This window comes from Danio rerio, chromosome 2 (genome assembly GCF_052040795.2).
Source record: "Danio rerio strain M-AB ecotype USA chromosome 2, GRCz13ab, whole genome shotgun sequence".
NCBI lineage: Eukaryota > Metazoa > Chordata > Actinopteri > Cypriniformes > Danionidae > Danio > Danio rerio.
This window is the reverse complement of record NC_141022.1, coordinates 23,495,969-23,514,105: the sequence shown is the minus strand read 5'-3', so window position 1 is coordinate 23,514,105 and position 18,137 is coordinate 23,495,969. Positions and strand designations below refer to the sequence as shown.

Here is an 18,137-nt window from a genome sequence, read left to right as displayed (position 1 = left end):
CAAAAAGGTCACTGGTTTGAGTCTCGGCTGCACTGATTGGAGTTTGCATGTTCTCTCCATGTTCGCATGGGTTTGCCCCAAAGTCTAAAAACATGCACTATAAGTGAATTGAATAAACTAAATTGGCTGTGGTGAATAAGTGTGTGTGAATGAGTGTGTATGGGTGTTTCCCAGTACTGGGTTGTGGCTGGAAGGGCATCCACTGCGTAAAACATATGGTGGAATAGTTGGTGGTTTATTTTGCTGTGGCGACCTCTAAAATAGAGACAAAGCCAAAGGAAAATTTATAAATGAAGCTATACAGAAATAGAAAATAAATATAATCTATTATTCATCCATTCATCCATCCATCCATCCATCCATCCACCCAATAAATAGATACTGAAGCTATAAAAATGAAAAAAAAAAAACAATTATATATATTAATTAAAGAGCTCCTATAATGGGTTTTTGAAAATGACCTTCCATGCAGTGTGTACACAGCTCTAAGTGAAGTAAAATGTTAAATATCCAGCCAAGGCCTAAATCTAAAAGTGTGCCGTGTTTAAAACTATTGATTTATCTATAAAAGAGTCAACCAGATTGCTTCAAATGAATTGTCTTGGTAATGAATCTTTAGCCATGTTGGCATGATGTTGACATGGAACTCCAGCCCCATCCATTTTTTTTTTTTTGCGCGTGCAGTCCCGGTAAGACGCTGTGCTCTGGAGTGTGAGGGAATTTTCCCTACCCAAAGATGAGGCTGTGAAGAGTCAGTGGTTGAAGTTTATTCTTGCAAAAATACCTCAGCATTATAGCCCCAGCCTTTTGCTGTGTTTCCTTCATTTTTCTCATGAGTGCTTTAGCTATCTACACACTTACAACGAGGGATTAATCGGTTGTTTATTAAACAAAAGATAATGATGTATAGGACTTTGTCAGAGCTTGACAGGAACTTTACAGTACACAGTTCATGATCAGTCTCCGTTTCACAAGTATAAGTAACTTAAGAGTGATTAAAATGGTTGCCTCCTTGTTTTCTCTATAGCTTGCAAATAATGTATTTACTTGTGTTTTGTTACTCCAAAACACAAGCGCTAAGCGCTAAGCGCTCCATGTGGCTTGTACTGTATCTGGTTAACTCCATATTCTCATATCACATGAAAACAAGACACGTCACGCTTTGTTTACGGATTTAAATACATTTGTGAGATTGTGATCCACTGCCATTTGTCAAGCTATGGCCACCATCAGCTTTTCCTACACACGTGTCCCGGTAAGGTTTCAAAATAGTTCAGCTTTTGCCAGTGTGAGGATTAATACTGAAAGAGTGTCATCGTGAAGAGCAGAGCAATTTGCTGGTGTTAAACTGCATTGCTTTAATGCACTCCTGCATTGGGCTCACACATTCACTCTGCACTCTGTCTACTTCAAAATTGTTGATAAGCCGTAGTGGCAATTCTCTCGGTCTCACACTGAACGCGGATGACCAATCGCAATAGACTGGGTCATTGTACCAATCAGCGCATATTAGCATTGCGCTAAGGAGGAGATGGGAACAAATAACCCACTAAACTAATCATATAGGAGTCGTTGGGATAATTAGCTAAAATAAATGCATATTATAAGACATTGAAAGTGTTTTTTGACCTTGCATGCATATCAGCCTGTTGTTGTAGACCCCCAAAACCAAAATATTACCTTTTTTAATGCATAAGAGGTTCTTTAATTATAAAGTTGATTTATTAAATGCATTCTAAATATAATTTATTTATTCATTCATTGCTTAACTGCAAAAATCTTTAATAGTTAAAATATTTTTGGTTAAATATTATTTTTAAATGTCCTTGTTAAAGTTTGAACTACCTAAAAAAACTATATGTATATGCTAAATTTTATTAAATTGTATAAATTGTAAAAAAAATAAAAAATAATAATCTTTTATCCCAGTATACTCAAAAACAATAGTCTGACCTATTTAAAAAAAAAAACATGAGGGCGAATAAATGATGGCAGAGCTTCACATCTTAGTTGAACTATTCTTTCGAGATTGATCTGTTACACATTCCCTTCAAGAGCAGAATGGAAGTAAATAGAAGGACGAGAGACGATGATGAAAATGTGACAAACCTGTGTCACAAAAGGAGAAACTTCAGGGCACCTTGAGGTTGGATGTTACCCTGTATTACATCACAAGCCGACGCCATATTTCACAAAGCTCATTTTCATTCTCTGCTCTTTCCTCTTCCCGTGGAGATTACGCCTTGTAAACAATCAATTCTGTAGGGTTTGAATAAAGGGTGACTCATAATCAAAAGATAAAGCAATAGGTATCTGTCGATAGGAGTCTGCGCCACGGCGCGGGTCGCAGAGATTAGCGCTGACCTTTGCCGCTTTGACATTCGACCATTTGACTTAATTAATAGCGAGCGACTCCCCCGCGCGCCATCCGTCATGTGTGTACTGTCGTCGGGCAGGTTAGCAGGTTAGTCTGACTGTGCTGTCATCAAGCCGGCTTGAACAGGGAACAGGATCCGACAAGATAATCAGCATGAAGCTTCGCCAGCCAACCTGTAGGGAGGTGTAAGGGAAGTGTCTCAAAGTGGCATTCATTACTGTGTAAAGAACTCAAACATCCAGCAATGCCACTAAGATAACCGTTGCTGAGAGGTATTACATGATAAAAACAGCTTTATCCACAAAGAGAGAAAGGGAGATACTTCTGTCAAAGCATTTCGGAGAAGTGAATCGCAAACTAAACCAAAAGGCTGAGACCGAATTATTGTCACATCAAGTCAGGATGCTTCATTAGCTCAACTCATGCTGATAGACAGCTAGTCTTAGCATGTAGCTTTGCAATGGGAAAACAATAAGATATTCGTTTGGTGTTTTTTTTTTTTTCACAGCAGCCCCTGCTGTTAAAAAAAAGTAATGTTTGCTTGTCGAGGAGTAAAAGCGGAAAGGATTATTTGATTGCAGTCAGTAATCATGACTTTTAAACTCGCATAAATTCTCTGCAAGGGGTTTCAAGTGTCTTCATTTTCATTGCTTTTTCTTGTGTTATGGCAAAAAAGATGATTACTTTTTTACAGTGATAATATAATTTTTTTCTACTATTATTTAGTCATTCTGAAAGGTTTTGCATTATTAAGGTGATTACATTGATTAACAAAAACAACTAAAACCACTGTCATGTTATAGCCTCAGTATAGAGGCATGCCTACATGCTTACCCGCCCCATAGCTAGGGGTGTTCAGAATGTGCGAAAGACCCATCCATTACTATCAAAAGTTTAAAAGTCTAGAATTTGTCCCTTAAGGTGAAATCAGAATTATTAGCCCCCTTTTGATTTTTTTCTTTTTAAATATTTCCTAAATGATGTTTCACAGAGCAAGGAAATGTTCACAGTATGTCTGATAATATTTTTTTCTTCTGGAGAAAGTCTTATTTGTTTGATTTTGGCTAGAATAAAAGCCGTTTTTAATTTTTAAAACACATTTTAAGGTCAAAATGATTAGCCCCTTTAAGCTTTTTTTTGATAGTCTACAGAACAAACCACCGTTATACAATAACTTGCCTAATTACCCTAACCTGCCTATAGTTAACCTAGTTAAACCTTTAAATGTCACTTTAAGCTGTATTGAAGTGTCTTGAAAAATATCTAATAAAATACTGTCATCATGGCCAAGATACAATAAATCAGTTTTTAGAAATAAGTTTTTAAAACTATTATGTTTAGAAATATGTTGAAAAAACTCTCAGTTAAACAGAAAGTGGGGGGAAAAAGTCGATAATAATTCATGTGGGCTAATAATTCTGACTTCAACAAGAGCTTATTTTTCCTATTTTGACTGCTATGCCAGCATAAATAGTGAAAATAATCCATTAAAAAAGGCTTTAAGACCAAGCGGAATCTTATATTGGCTTCAGTGTGACTTTAGCTAATCGATTTTTAAATGGAGAAAACATTTTACAAAAAACTTGTATTCTAAATCTTAGACCTCATTCTTTAAACAAAAATGATTAATAAAAAGGTTTGAAGCACCACCATAAAAATTAATTTGAACACTAATTACTGGTGTTAGCATTAATTTTCAAATGTAATTTTTTATAAGAGAGGCTAGAAAAATTATGAACCTCTTTTATTGTTTTTGTTGTTGTTATTTTTATGTTTGAAATTTTGTTCATTCAAATGGCCAAATTTTGACTGAGAAAAGTTGAATGTGCTGGCCAGTTTGTTATTTGCATAATAAATGACAATAGACGACAGACTTTAACAGTTTCTTTTTTATGATGTAATAAATTTGTATTCTAATATATATTTTTTCATATTTCCTTATTGCAAATTATTAGGAAATATTTTTGTTACATCAGAAAGTATGGTTATGATGACTATCAGACAAGCTAATTCAGCTAAAAATTGTGCTTAAAATGTCCCTAAAATGCAGTATTTAAATATCATAAGGTGTCATGAGGTGTGCAGAAAGGTCTACTTCTTGAAAAAAAAAAGAATCATCACAGGCTGGCTACAGACCTGCTTACTGTTACTGTATATTTTATTGAGTACATGGACACCAATAATCTAATGCTCTGATTATGAGTCTACCATGTAAACAGCAATTTTCGATTACGTCAATCTGACTAAAGTCATAATCGAACTAAACAGAAATCAAATTAAGATGTGTAGTATGCCTACTTTAGTGGCAATATTAAAGTGCAGTACAGACATATAAACACCTTAATCAAACTATTACCATCATGTAGGACTTTTTGGCACATTTTGCGACAAGATATTCCATACACACACAGCTGTTTGACAATATTTTCTGCACCCACCGAGTCAGTAAAGGACAAACAGACAAACATTGCTAAGTGTGAAGTTTTTTTTTAATTTTTTTTATTTGGTGTGTGGTTTAAAATGATATTAAAACAACACTTGTCCTCCAGTCCTTACTTCATACTCACATCCAATAGCTCAGTTTGTCACTGGGGATGAATAAAATGTTTCCGAATGAAAGTGAAACTGCTGAACTGGTGTCAAATAAAAAAAAAAAATCAAATGAGACACAGCAGGAAACATTGGATATGGTTGTGACGCATTGAAGTTAATCGATCAATGTGCAAGAATCGATGTGCGTGATCGTATCTAACGGGATCGCGAAAGAAGCATTCAAAAAGCAACTCATGTAAACACCTTATTCATATTATTGTCTTATTTAGATTAATGCAAACAATTTGTTTACTGATGTCCATGTAAACATAGTCATTGATGTCTCACACACACTTATTTTTTTTAGTTTACACAGACACAATAATATTTGTACAATAAAAAACACTATAAACAGAGCTTAATTTGTAAATGAATAATTCCCCGAACAAAATCAGGAAATAAAAGTCACCATGATCGACGTCCACCACACAATTTCATTTTTCTCGGAACATGACGTCATTAACGGTGATGGCGCAAAAAAGAGCATCACATTTCTAAACGCTCTTTGATCATTTTGTGCCATATAATGTTATAGGTCAGTCATGGATAATAAAAACATGTAGCTACAAATATAAATTGTTCAAACAATCACTATTCAGTTCACTTCACTATTATGTGCCAAGTTAAAAAAATAATAATTAAATGACTCACTGAGTCTAATCTTCAAGAAGAGCCCACAGTTACCTCTTCTGTCATGTTTTTTGGCTGACTTGAGATCGCTATCCATATCCATTCGTGCAGTTTCATCTTCTTAAGATCTCTTTGAATCAGGCTCATTATTAGATTTACTTGTGATTTAAAAAAAAAATCAAAAATATGCATGACTGCCTCTTTGCCATTTTGAAAATATAAATATTATTTATGTAGGCCACTATGCCATAGTTTATTTTCACTGCTCATTGCATGCAAAACAATCAACAACCAATGAGAGAGATTAAACATAAGAAGGATCCAAGATCCAACTCAAATTAAGCTCTGATCATAAAACAATTTTCAAAAATGTTTTTTCAGGTTCCTAAAATCATGTTTTTATCTAAATGAATGGTCAAAACTCTAAAAATGTCTTAAATTTTTATTTGAAAACATTTCCATATAAGTGTTAAATCATGGTCTAAGATTTGCCATATTGCACTTTTCTTTCAAAAATGTATTCACTGTGAACCGATCTACTGAGACATGCACTCAGAAAACTGTTATCAGCTGCTCACAGCAGAATATCAGTGTTATGATTCAGATTAAATATTTATTTTATACATATTTTACAGTGCAACTAATTTGATATTCACACTTAACCATATTGCATTCTCAAAATTGAGATTATCGAATTGATTTACTCACTTTTGGTGCTTGTATACACACATTTACAAGTCTTTTATGTTGTTGACTCAAAACTTAATTGATTCTTAATTTATTTTTCTGAACAAAAGTCAGTTTAAAGAGATTTTTAAATTTACTCAATATTCACTCAGCATGCTTACAAACCTTTATGACTTTGTTTCTTTTTTTCTGTTGAACACAAAAGAAGATATTTCGAAGAATATACTGTCTAGCTCTTCATACACTACTCCATACATGTGAGTGGGCTTGACAAACCACCTATAGGGTTCATTCCTCTTGTATGCATCAGGCACTTTGTTAGAAACACTTCTATGTTTCTTTTTGTACAGATAGCACTTTTATATTTTATATGCATCCTTTTTTGGCTACAACCACTATATCAAAGTTTAAAAAATATTTTCTAATTAATAAAATTGTTGAATTAGTTATTTTCTATTGCATAATTTCAATTTCTCCATAATTTAAAGAGTTATTACTAGTTATTATTTTTGCTGTTGTTATTATTTTTAAGGTGTATGTGACAAATTAAATTTGAATTTAGATGTGTTGGAGGTCGGTAAAGTGGCTCATTGGTTAGCACTGTCACAAGAAGGTCACTGGGTCAGCTAGCATGTCTATGTGAAGTTTGAATGTTCACTCCGTGTTCATGTGGGTTTCCTCCTGATGCAGTTTCTGGTGAGATAAATAAGCTAAACTGGACGTAATGCATGTGTGGTGATGTGAATGTGAGAGTGTTTCCCAGTGTTGGGTTGCACAGAGTAAAACATATGCTGAATAAGCCGCGGTTCATTCCCTGTGGCGACCCCTGATTAAATAAAGGGACTAAGCTGAAGGAAAATGAATGAATAAATGAATGAATGTTAGAACTGATGAATACTGACATCTATAGTTAGAAAAACATATACTATGGAAGTCAATAGTTAAATGTTTCCAGCATTCTTTAAAATCATCTTCCTTTGTGTTCTGCAAACTGATATGTCAAGTGTGAGTAAATAATAACAGAATTTTCATTTTTGTGTGAACTATCCCTTAATTTTTACAGTAAGTTGTGACCATGAGTGATTATGTTCGCTTGAATTAGATCATTAGATGATGATCTAATTATTAAAGCAGTAAAAGTAAAGCTGTCAGACTTTTGGACCCTGCTCTATATCACTGAATGAAATGGTTCCACGCAGAGGATCTTCAGCATCCTCATGTTGCCTGTGAACTCCGTCATGAACTTTTATCACTGGCTCCGAGTGACCAGACCACAGCAGTAATTGCTCTTGCCAGAACAGGCAACAAATCAGCAAAGCAACCAGCAGCTGCTTCCAGGTCAATAATTTCTATTCAGGTCTAAATGAGCTTTTTCTTAACTTATCGGTATTCCTGTCCACCCAACCCCTCCCCACATCCTACCGGGGTCGATTGGCCAGTCAATCTCATGGGAAATCTGCACGTAATGGAGGGTTATGTAACATTTGCAGGACATCGTGTCCATAAAGCATTATTTGATTCAGGTCTTTTGGAGCTTTCTCTAAATGCCAGCGGGTGGCAGGGGCAGACGTATGATGGCAGGGAGCTGGAGACGGGGCACAACTGTTTGGGTCCAGATCCTCATGGAAGTCAAGCACAACACAGCTCTGCTATATTGACAGGGTTATTATATGCATTTGTGTGGTGAAAGACTGCATTGTACAAGCAATTCACATTGCAGTTGTACTGATAAATTGAGCAATTAGCCACATCACACTAACATTAAAGTGATTTTACAGTGAAGGATGTTCTTAAAGGGACAGTTCACCCCCTAAAAAAATATATCAATTAGCTCATCCAATCTACAATGGCCATTCATTTGTGTTACTTATCTTTAACTGAAACCTTTGCATTCAGGGAGAAATATGTCCGACTTCAAGCATTTAATAAGTCATGTCATGCATAAAATCTTTATTTATAGTAATATCAATAACCTAAATTTGTGGCTTCTTTCTATGCCATACTTTATGGACACACAAGCTTCAAAAACTCATGCAAGATTTGTTTATTCATTCATTCATTCATTCATTCATTCATTCATTCATTCATTCATTCATTCATTCATTCATTCATTCATTCATTCATTCATTCATTCATTCATTCATTCATTTATTGGCCCATTTAAAGTCAGACTTGTGAATTCAGTAAGTCTGACTAGTTCAGTGGAATCAGTGAGTTGTTAACAGTAGATTTTCTCTAGATGTCCATCTATTAGCTCAATGATGAAACTAACAGCATGGTTGAAGGTTAAACGCATTTAATGAGTTCAGACTGCATGACTTTCAAAGTAGTCGTGTCACAGATGTTTTCACACTGCATGACAATCTGGGCTAGCATTTTGTCGCTGCTTCGTTTACACCGCAAGATGAATCGGCGACAGGGGCTTTCACATTGCATGACTTTACAATAGGAAGAATCGCTGACAACTTCGTCCAAACTACGTCTCACAACCAAAATCACGTAGTATATGTTTTGTTATTAACAACATAACAAGAAAGAAGCCTTTAATGGGGTAGAAAATGTACGTTTTGCTCACCTGGGTTTGAAAGAAATTAGCAATTTCTCCTCAACTTTCTTTTTTGACCCGGTTGTGATATTGCTAACATGACACGTCAAACAGAGATGGGTGCTCCTGCCAAATTATCACTAATTTTTCCTCCAAATTCTTGGCTCCAAATAAACTGAAAATTATTAACTTCTCCCTCAACCTCCCGCTGGCCTACAGGTAGGTACACACACACACACACTAGTCTAGTGGATGCTGCTCTCTCATTGGCTGTAGGTGATCACTGATGTTATCTTAAGTCATAACTTTTTCACACAGCATGATTTGAATCACCGACAGCTCCAGGTATTTAGCATGCCAAATATCTCACAGGCATCGGCGACTCATCGGCGATTCTCTCAGATCTCGTATTTGATAGTTCACATTGTGTAATTGTTACTCACGTGAACGAGCACCAATTTGTCTGTGATTTCAGACATTTGTCGGCAATTTCTCAAAACTTGTCAGCGAGTCAAAATCGGGGCTAATATCATGCAGTCTAAACTCGACATAAGCCTTTCTAGTGCTTCTGAAAAGAATTTTGTTATTTATTAGAATTTATTTATATTTGTTTATTAGCCCCGAATTAAATCTGACTCCAATTTTAGGTGACTGTCAAGTTTAGACTGTATTAGTAATTGTAAGAATGGATCACATTCATCATTTATGACTCAATTTTGAGTTTTGATCTACATCTGTTTTCATACTCTTCAGTTATACGTTCATTAGGGACCAAACACCGCTCAGAGTTTCACACCCCGGGTTTTGCGTGTCTTCTCATGGACATTATGTCGACATTCTGAAGTTAGGCAGAGGATGTAAGGTTGGCTAATACTTAAATAGTCTGGTTGCCAACTGCTCACTCATCCAGAAAAGTAGTTGATTTAGCCACTTCCACACAACTTGCTAATTTCAGCAATTAGATGATTAAAGATCTCCAAGCTATCGTGTCAAAATGGCTCCGTAAAGTCAAATGGGTCTTTAGAATGAAAAGTCTAACCATGTCGCATCATAATGGTAGCGCAGACTTAATCTACTGAATTTTAAAAATGTTGGGATAATTCAGAATGAGTCAAAACTTAACACTTTATTTCCCAGATAAGAGTGTATCATGTCAAGTTACAGAATCAAAGAACAAAAAGCCATTTCAGAAATGTACAACATCAATAACTCAAAGATAAATCTAAGAGTTATAAATGTATAAAATACATTGCAGCATATATACACTGCAACAAGGTATCCTGGCCACAAGATTCCAATGACCTATCTCACATCTTTCCTTATATACTCAACTCCGAACAAACAGTCATCAATTCAAGACAGTAAAAGCGTCACCAAGACCCTTGCCTGGTGAATTTGAGGTGTTAACCATCTCTAAGGAGGAGAGCATCTGGCAAAGATTTGATCAAAGCCAAAAACCAAATCAACATATACAAATGAAATATTAAAGTGACATTAAGACCACTTTACCAATCCCACAGAGACATTAAGAATGAAAAAAACATGAATATAAGTCTACAGGATACACCATATTAAAACATTGTACATTGTATGTGAAATGTGAATGATCTGCTCTGATCAGAAGGTAACTTAAAGGTCAAGAAGAGGGGCTTGAGGTAAAAAGGGTGAATTTTCTCGAATTCCCCCCTGGTGAGGTGAAGCTCTGTGTCTCCAGCCTTGTCAACAGTCTCAGGATGATTTGAATAGAACAGCTGGTTTCCTGATCTTCTTCTCAGATCAAAAAGGTTATTGTTTTATTGCATGGCAATTCTTGTGGTCTTGTCTCATGAAATTCCATAACAGTTCTTAGGGTCTGATATTATGGAGAGATTTAGCTATCCTTACGTCTCTAAAAGTTTATATTAGCGAGTCATTCATTTGAGACTCGCTCCCATATGATCAGTTGAATCAGTGAGTTGTTGAATAAAGAACAAATTCAGTCAGATCATTCCAGTTCACAAATAACTCTAACATGATCTAACATGTTGGTTGAATTGAATGGTTCAAAAATCATACACTGATTTTGTTATCTTTAATGATTTCTCTTGTTCATAACAGCATGCTGTTGATGAAACGTACAGAATTATGCTGTTGAATGCACTTATGTAAAAGAACAAAAAATACAATATAGCCAAAATACATTATTATTAATTATTATAATATATTACGATAAACTACCATACTTTATTCATTTATAATATTGTTACACCAGTGTACAGTTATTTACGCTATATATTAAGGAAACTTACTGTTAACTAGGTTACATATATTTGTAAAACTTTATTTTGATGGTCAATTTGAGTATTAGTAGACTGTCTGCTTAATATCTGTTGATACTGCTCCTTCAACAGACATTTAACTAACAATAGGCATGCAAGTACATGTCAACTTACACCAAACCTAACCCTAACCTAACAGTCAACTTATAATCTGATGAGAATTAGTTGGCCAGTAGATGCAGTGTAACTTAAATTTATTAAACGGAAGTGTGACCCATATATTTACTGCACAATTTTTACAGTTTTTACAAATAAAATCATAGTCATCTTTATATATTTAATGGAAATTCTCTGGAGAATTAAATTCTCTTGCCTTCAGAACTGCCTTAATCCTTTGTGGCACAGATTCAACAAGTTACTGGAAATATTCCTGACATGATAGCATATATATATATATATAATACCACTATCATTATCACTATTTACCACTATACCATATTATAGTGTATGCTGTTTATATCACTATATAAAATTGTTCTGATATGATTTACCCTTCATACACTATGTCAGTTCTTACAAGCATGCAGTAATTCAGTGAAATTACAATCTAGGTGAGGAAACCAGATGTGCTTTAATATGACAACATCCACATAGCTGCATAGTTAGGGTCACTAATTCATTACCAATGTTAGTGGTTGAAATAAATAAAAAGATTAACACAGTAGGTTTCCATTGTTGAATGTTACTGAAAAATTCACAGTGTAAAACAACTCAAATTGCTCATTGCAACTTCTGCAATAGCGGTATGCTGCAGATAAAATGTTTAATAAATTGTTGCAATAATGATTAAAAATTATGAAAAAGAATCCTGTAAATAAATAATTTACGATTCAACAAGTAAATACACCAAACTGGTTTAAAGTGTAATCATGTTTGAGCTTGATAAAAAAAGGTGTCTTGTAATTGTTTAATTTTTTTTTTCAAATGATATTATAATCATCAAACACCCCAGGAGTTGTTGATAATAGAATATACCTTCTGAGTATGTGTGAGCCTGTGAGGTAGAGGAACCGCAGTCAGCCACTCGGGGCCAAAAGCAACATGATCCCATTGTAATGAGAATGTGTCAACAACCCGTCAGCCACGGTCCAACACACACGCAGACACGCACGCACATACACACACGTGAAACATACACGCACCATCGTGTGGGTATCTCTCGCTGAAGTGAACGTCCAATCAAGAGCTCGTATGTTTTGCATGATTTCATGCACGGTCCCCCTGTCAGGCAGGGATTCGGCTGGAGTTGGCCTCGTCTGCTGCAATTCAAATGGCCTGTAAGACTGTTGACTGCTGAATGATGTGGAGTATACTGTTGTGCTGTCATGCATGCTGAATGCCACTGTCTGATGCCGGCTGGGGCCAAACAGACACAATATGGAGATAAGAGATTCGCAAGATTACGGTGTCCTATTCAGCAGATATAATATAATCAGATATTGTGTTATATCTGGATCTGATATGAAAAAGTTTAGAATGTAAGTTCTGAATTCATAAACATCAATTTAAAGTTTTAGCTTTAGACCCCAAAATGGTCAACACCTGCTGTCCTGATTTTGCTCTAAACTCTTAAACTCAATTCCTAGAGGGCTGCAGCTCTGCATAGTTTAGCTCCAACCACCTCCAACTCACACCTGCTTAAGAGTCTCTAGTAGTCTTGAACACCTTGATTAGTTGGATCAGCTGTGTTTGATTTGGGTCGGAGCAAAACAGTGCAGAGCTGCAGCCCCCCAGGAATCCACTTTGAGATGTCTTAAGGAACACAAATTAAGATATTTGTCATTAAATCTGAGAATTTTGTAACCATTTAAAATGTTCATAAAAAGATCAAATATCCAAACTAAGATATTGGCTATTTTTATAACAAACAGATTTATTTAGTGGTTAAAAAATATGACAAGCTTAAACTGTAAGAGAGTAACTATTTATGGTTGTTGTGTTTTGTCTGGCTTGGACCGAATCCTTGTGAGGCATTACTCAAATGGCTCACTGCTTGTATTAAACCAGCTACAATAGTATGGTGTTAAAGAAAGTTTCATAGAGTGTTTCCTATTGTTTACATCTTGTAATTTATACTTGTATAATGTCAACTGCAGTTTATTAAAATCTGATAATCACAGACAAGAGTCTGTCTATAAAAACCTACTTCACTTCACATGTATGGTGATGATTATGTTTACATTCTCCTAAATTAAAAATATAGATTTACAATATCAATATTACATAAATTTAATGGCTGTGCTTTATATAATATAATCAAGTGACGTTATAAAATACACTGTCGTTCCATTTGAAGAAGTACCCGACTAGTTTCCTTGCCTTCTCAGGAGTTCGTTCTTCCAAGTCTGAACTTCCAAATCAAATCAAATCAAATCAAATCAAATCAAATCAAATCAAATCAAATCAAATCAAATCACTTTTATTGTCACATCATCAGCAGCATGTGTGCTATGATGAGTGAAAAGCTTAGGTGCTGGCTCCAGACAGTACAAAATACAGACAGTGCAAATACAATGACAGTGCAAAATACAGACAGTGCAAAATACAACAGCAACAAAAAAAAAACAAAAAAAAAAAACAGGACAATGTAAGATTGACAGCGATATGTACTGTACAATGAATAGGTGTCCACATTGTAGGCAGTACTGTTGTAGGACGCAAGTCCGAACTTTGTGTACTAGGAATTGAGAAACAGCCTACGTCTCTTGAGATTTAAATTTTTTTTATTTCAAATGACATCATCATTTTAAAATAAAGATATTTTACTACATTCTGGGATATTTCCTCCCCTGTACGAAAACAGGGTGTCCGCGAGGTCTTAAAAAAAGTCTTAAATTTTATAAAACAAATAAATTAGAAATTCACTGAAATATTGTGTTGTAGGTCTTAAATAATTTGAAACAGGTCTTAATGTCCTTATGTCCACATAAAGCTACCCAATCTGACCAACACCCAATAACTTACCATGTAATCTATCTCAAAACGTCTTTTTAAAAAAAAAGTTTTTTATTGTAAAGAGCTACAGTTCATAAGAGCTGTTAGACAATTTAACAGCAAATTCTCCAAATGAAATGCCCTGATCAGGGAAAGAAATCTAGAGCAACACAGCACTTTACATCATCTTCCATTAATACAACAACTATTTACAGAAGTATCCTGGCCATTACAGAAAAAATCCTTAGTGTTTAGTCCTGTATAAGTCTCAAATTTCATTCATAATCGTCTTAAAAGGTCTTAAATTTGATTTGAAGAAACCTGCAAAAACCCAAATATTTCACTGTTCAAATGGTTTTGGATGAAGCAAACAGTGAATCCGTATAAATAAAACAGTTTAAAAGAAGTCTGCTAAAGAGATGTTAAATCTTTATATAATAAACAAACTTCATTTTGATATTTATCATATATAATTATTGATTCACAAACATAAATAGATGCTTAATCAAACCAGCCTAATGCACAAATACAAATCTCATTGGATCTTGTGCAAGCTCAAATTTGCAGCATGACATGCAAGAATAAAATACGTTGGTTTTCACGCATGAAGCTAGCATAGTATGAACAAAACAGTTATATCCAAATGTCCAAATTTGAGAGTTCATTCTTTGTGTTGTAAAAATGAATTCAGTTCTTATGGGTTTGAAATGACCTGTGCGCAAATAAATAATTTTCATTTTGGTGTCTTTAATGGTACACCTTGCACACAAATGTCCTTTTCTGCTCCACAAAAATGTCCTGATGACAATTTGTATCCAACTTCTAGTTAACTAAAATATAACCCTTCAGAATGATTAAACAGAGCAGACCGGTTTCAGCAGATGCCACTCGCTGCACTCATAACTTGCAAATAATTTGCATGAGAGAGTAGCCAATTAGCATATTGTAGATGGGGGAGGGGCAGAGTGAAAGAGAGCCGCTCCCCTCTGATTGCTTGTAATCTGACAGGACGGGCCAATCGCATGATCCGCTGCTGCGTGGGTGTATGTTTGCATCTCGAGCCACTGGCAGGTTCAGCCGTCTTGGGGAACCTTTATACTGTACTGCATATTATTAAACTGCTGACACCATTTAAATTTTATCAGTTGTCTACTTTTAGTACAGGATGTGCTAAACTGCATTATTGGAAGCAAACGCTGGAACTGTGAATACAGGTACGATTTCCAAGCAATCCATTTCCCTTGTAACAGAATAAATGCTGAAGGTGGGAAAAAAAAGTTGTTTTTAAAAATAGATATTGATAAAGTGCGTATCCTCGCTTGAAGAGACCATGGCCAAACCAAACCTCTTAAAGGATCCAGGTGTTCAGGAGCAGAGTGGAGGAGAAAAAGAAAAACCTACATCGCACTATTGATTCAAAAGATTTGTGTTTCCCTAAACGAATAACTGGATAAATTTAGATACACTCACCTTGTCCAAAATCATTCAAAATAGCTGACTTTAAAAAAATATTCAGCAGAGATTCATGGCTGGGTGAATAATGTTGTAAGAGAGTAAAGGTTATGAGTGAGCAGCTTTATGCTGCCTTGGCAAATACTTGCCCCTAAATTCAGCTGGCTACTGATTTGGTTTCTTGAAAAAGAGTGATTATTGAAAGCAAGTATGGTTTAATGTACTACCTAATATCTAATACAGTAACGAACAGGAACAAAAAGTCTAAAACAGGAGCAGTATGTTTTAATGCACAATTAGTGAGAAACCATTAATCTGAGGTGCTGATGTTATAGTCTGAAGCTTTTATCTTTGTGAAAGATTCAATATCAACTTTACTTTTTAAATCTATTAAAAATAGTAATTATTTTAGATTCATTAAGTGTTTACATTTGATTGAACTGATGCCAATTTTTTGCATCCTTGGCACAAAATGCACATAGAAAGCAATAAAAATATACACTACCAGTCAAAAGTTTGAAATCAGTTTTTTTTTCATGTTTCTTTTTTATTCTGTTTATCAAGGCAGCATTTATGAAATGTAAAAAAAAAAAAAAAAAAAAAAGTTAAATTGTTAAATATTTATTAAAATTTAAATAACTGCTTTCTTATTGTACTGTATGTAGTTTCAAATGAGATTATTCCTCCAGTCATTATAGTTTTTATTAATTTTACCAATAATAATAATAACAACAACAACAATAATAATAATTACTATTATTATTATAATTACATTAAAAATAATAATAATGATAGGCGACGCGGTAGCGCAGAAGGTAGTGCTGTCACCTCACAGCAAGAAGGTCGCTGGTTCGAGCCTCTGCTGGGTCAGTTGGCATTTCTTGTGTAAAGTTTCCATGTTGTCCCTGTGTTCGTGTGGATTTCCTCCGGTTGCTCTGGTTTCCCCCACAGTCCAAGAACATGCAGTACAGGTGAATTGGGTAGGCTAAATTGTTCGTAATGTATGAGTGTAAATGAGTGTGTATGGATGTTTTCCAGAGATGGGTTGCAGCTGGAAGGGCACCCGCTGCGTAAAACATGTGCTGGATAAGTTGGTGATTCATTCCGCTGTGGTGACCCCGGATTAATAAAGCGACTGAGCCAACAAGAAAATTAATTAATAATAATAATAATAATAATAAATTTAATTATATTAGATTGATTTCTGAAGGATCATGTGACCCTAAAGACTGGAGTAATGAAGCTGAAAATTCATCAGAAAAATAACTGGAATAAATTATTAAATTAAATTACAAACTATTTTATAATGCAATAACAATTCACAATTTCATACTGTATTTCTGATTAAATAAATGCAGCCTTGGTGTTATTTTAAAACGTTTTAAAATGTTATTTTAAAACATTTAAAAATCATACTGACTCCAAACTTTTGACCGGTAGTGTATATACTTAAAGGGAAAGTTCATACAAAATTAATGTCATCATTTACTAACCACTGACTTCCCATTTGATCCTTTTTATTTTAGCACACACACACAAAAAAAAAAAAAACAAGATATTTTGAAAAATGTTGGAAACATGTAACCATTGACTTACATAGTAGGACAAACATATTATATGGAAGTCAATGGCTACAGGTTTTGAACATTCTTTCTCAAACTGGTTAATAACAAGTAAATGGTGACTAAACAATGACAGCATGTGATTTTTAAAAATATTTGTAAATACAAATAAAATATTTGCAAGAGAAATGTATAGTCCTTAATGCCGATGCTGATGTGATCAGACAATATTATCCCATAATAACAATTAACATGATCAAAATCAGTATATTGTTATACAGTGCTCAGCATATATAAATACACCCTTAACAAATCTATCTTTTAAATTCATATGTGCATATACATTAGATTAGTCACTGCTGAAGCCAAATCTGAAGCTTATTTAACAAAATAATTTACGATAACGGTCCAAAAACTAGTATACCCAAATTTATGTTATAGAAAAATATTAAATACAAATAAAAAAAGAGAGGAAAAATCAGGAGAAGCAAAAAAAAAAAAAAAAATAACATTTTGCTTGAATTTAATTGTATTATCTTTCAATTTCTAAATATGTTTGGTGACTACGTTTTTAAAAAATAAAAATATCTGTTTAAGAAAATCTGTTTTGTTTAAATGCACCAAAATACATTGCCTAAATTCACTGAGAAATTGATAAAATAGAAATTTTCAAAATGGGATGTACTCAATTATGCTGAGCACTGTATCACATATAATAATAACACTATACTTACAGATTTCAATGTTGTTGTTCATTTTTTTTTTTTTTTTGGTCAAGTAGCCAAAGAATCTCTATATCCTCTGAGCAAAATGATAATGATGACTAATAATCAAAGCAAAGGAGTGGCTCTGAAAAAAAGTGAACTACTGCTGGATGAACCAACAGAGGGCAGTATGTAGTTGCAAAATAGGGTCAAACACTTTGGTGCCTTTGTCTAAGCTAAAAGCAGGATGTGCTTTATTATTTATCAAATAAAAAGTCATTTCTGAAATGTGTCCTTTCAATGAAGTGATATATTTGGGCTCGTTTAAAGAAATAT

General features: G+C 34.4%; 1 long non-coding RNA gene across 1 annotated transcript in view; it reads right to left on the bottom strand.

Moving 5' to 3' along the window:
* Positions 1 to 752: 752 nt before the first annotated feature.
* Positions 753 to 18,137, bottom strand: part of LOC141378039 (uncharacterized) — a 46,597-nt gene continuing 29,212 nt past the window's right edge. The window contains exon 3 of the long non-coding RNA XR_015478415.1: positions 753 to 2,550. This is a non-coding gene — a long non-coding RNA (uncharacterized LOC141378039). The remainder of the gene's footprint in view (positions 2,551 to 18,137) is intronic.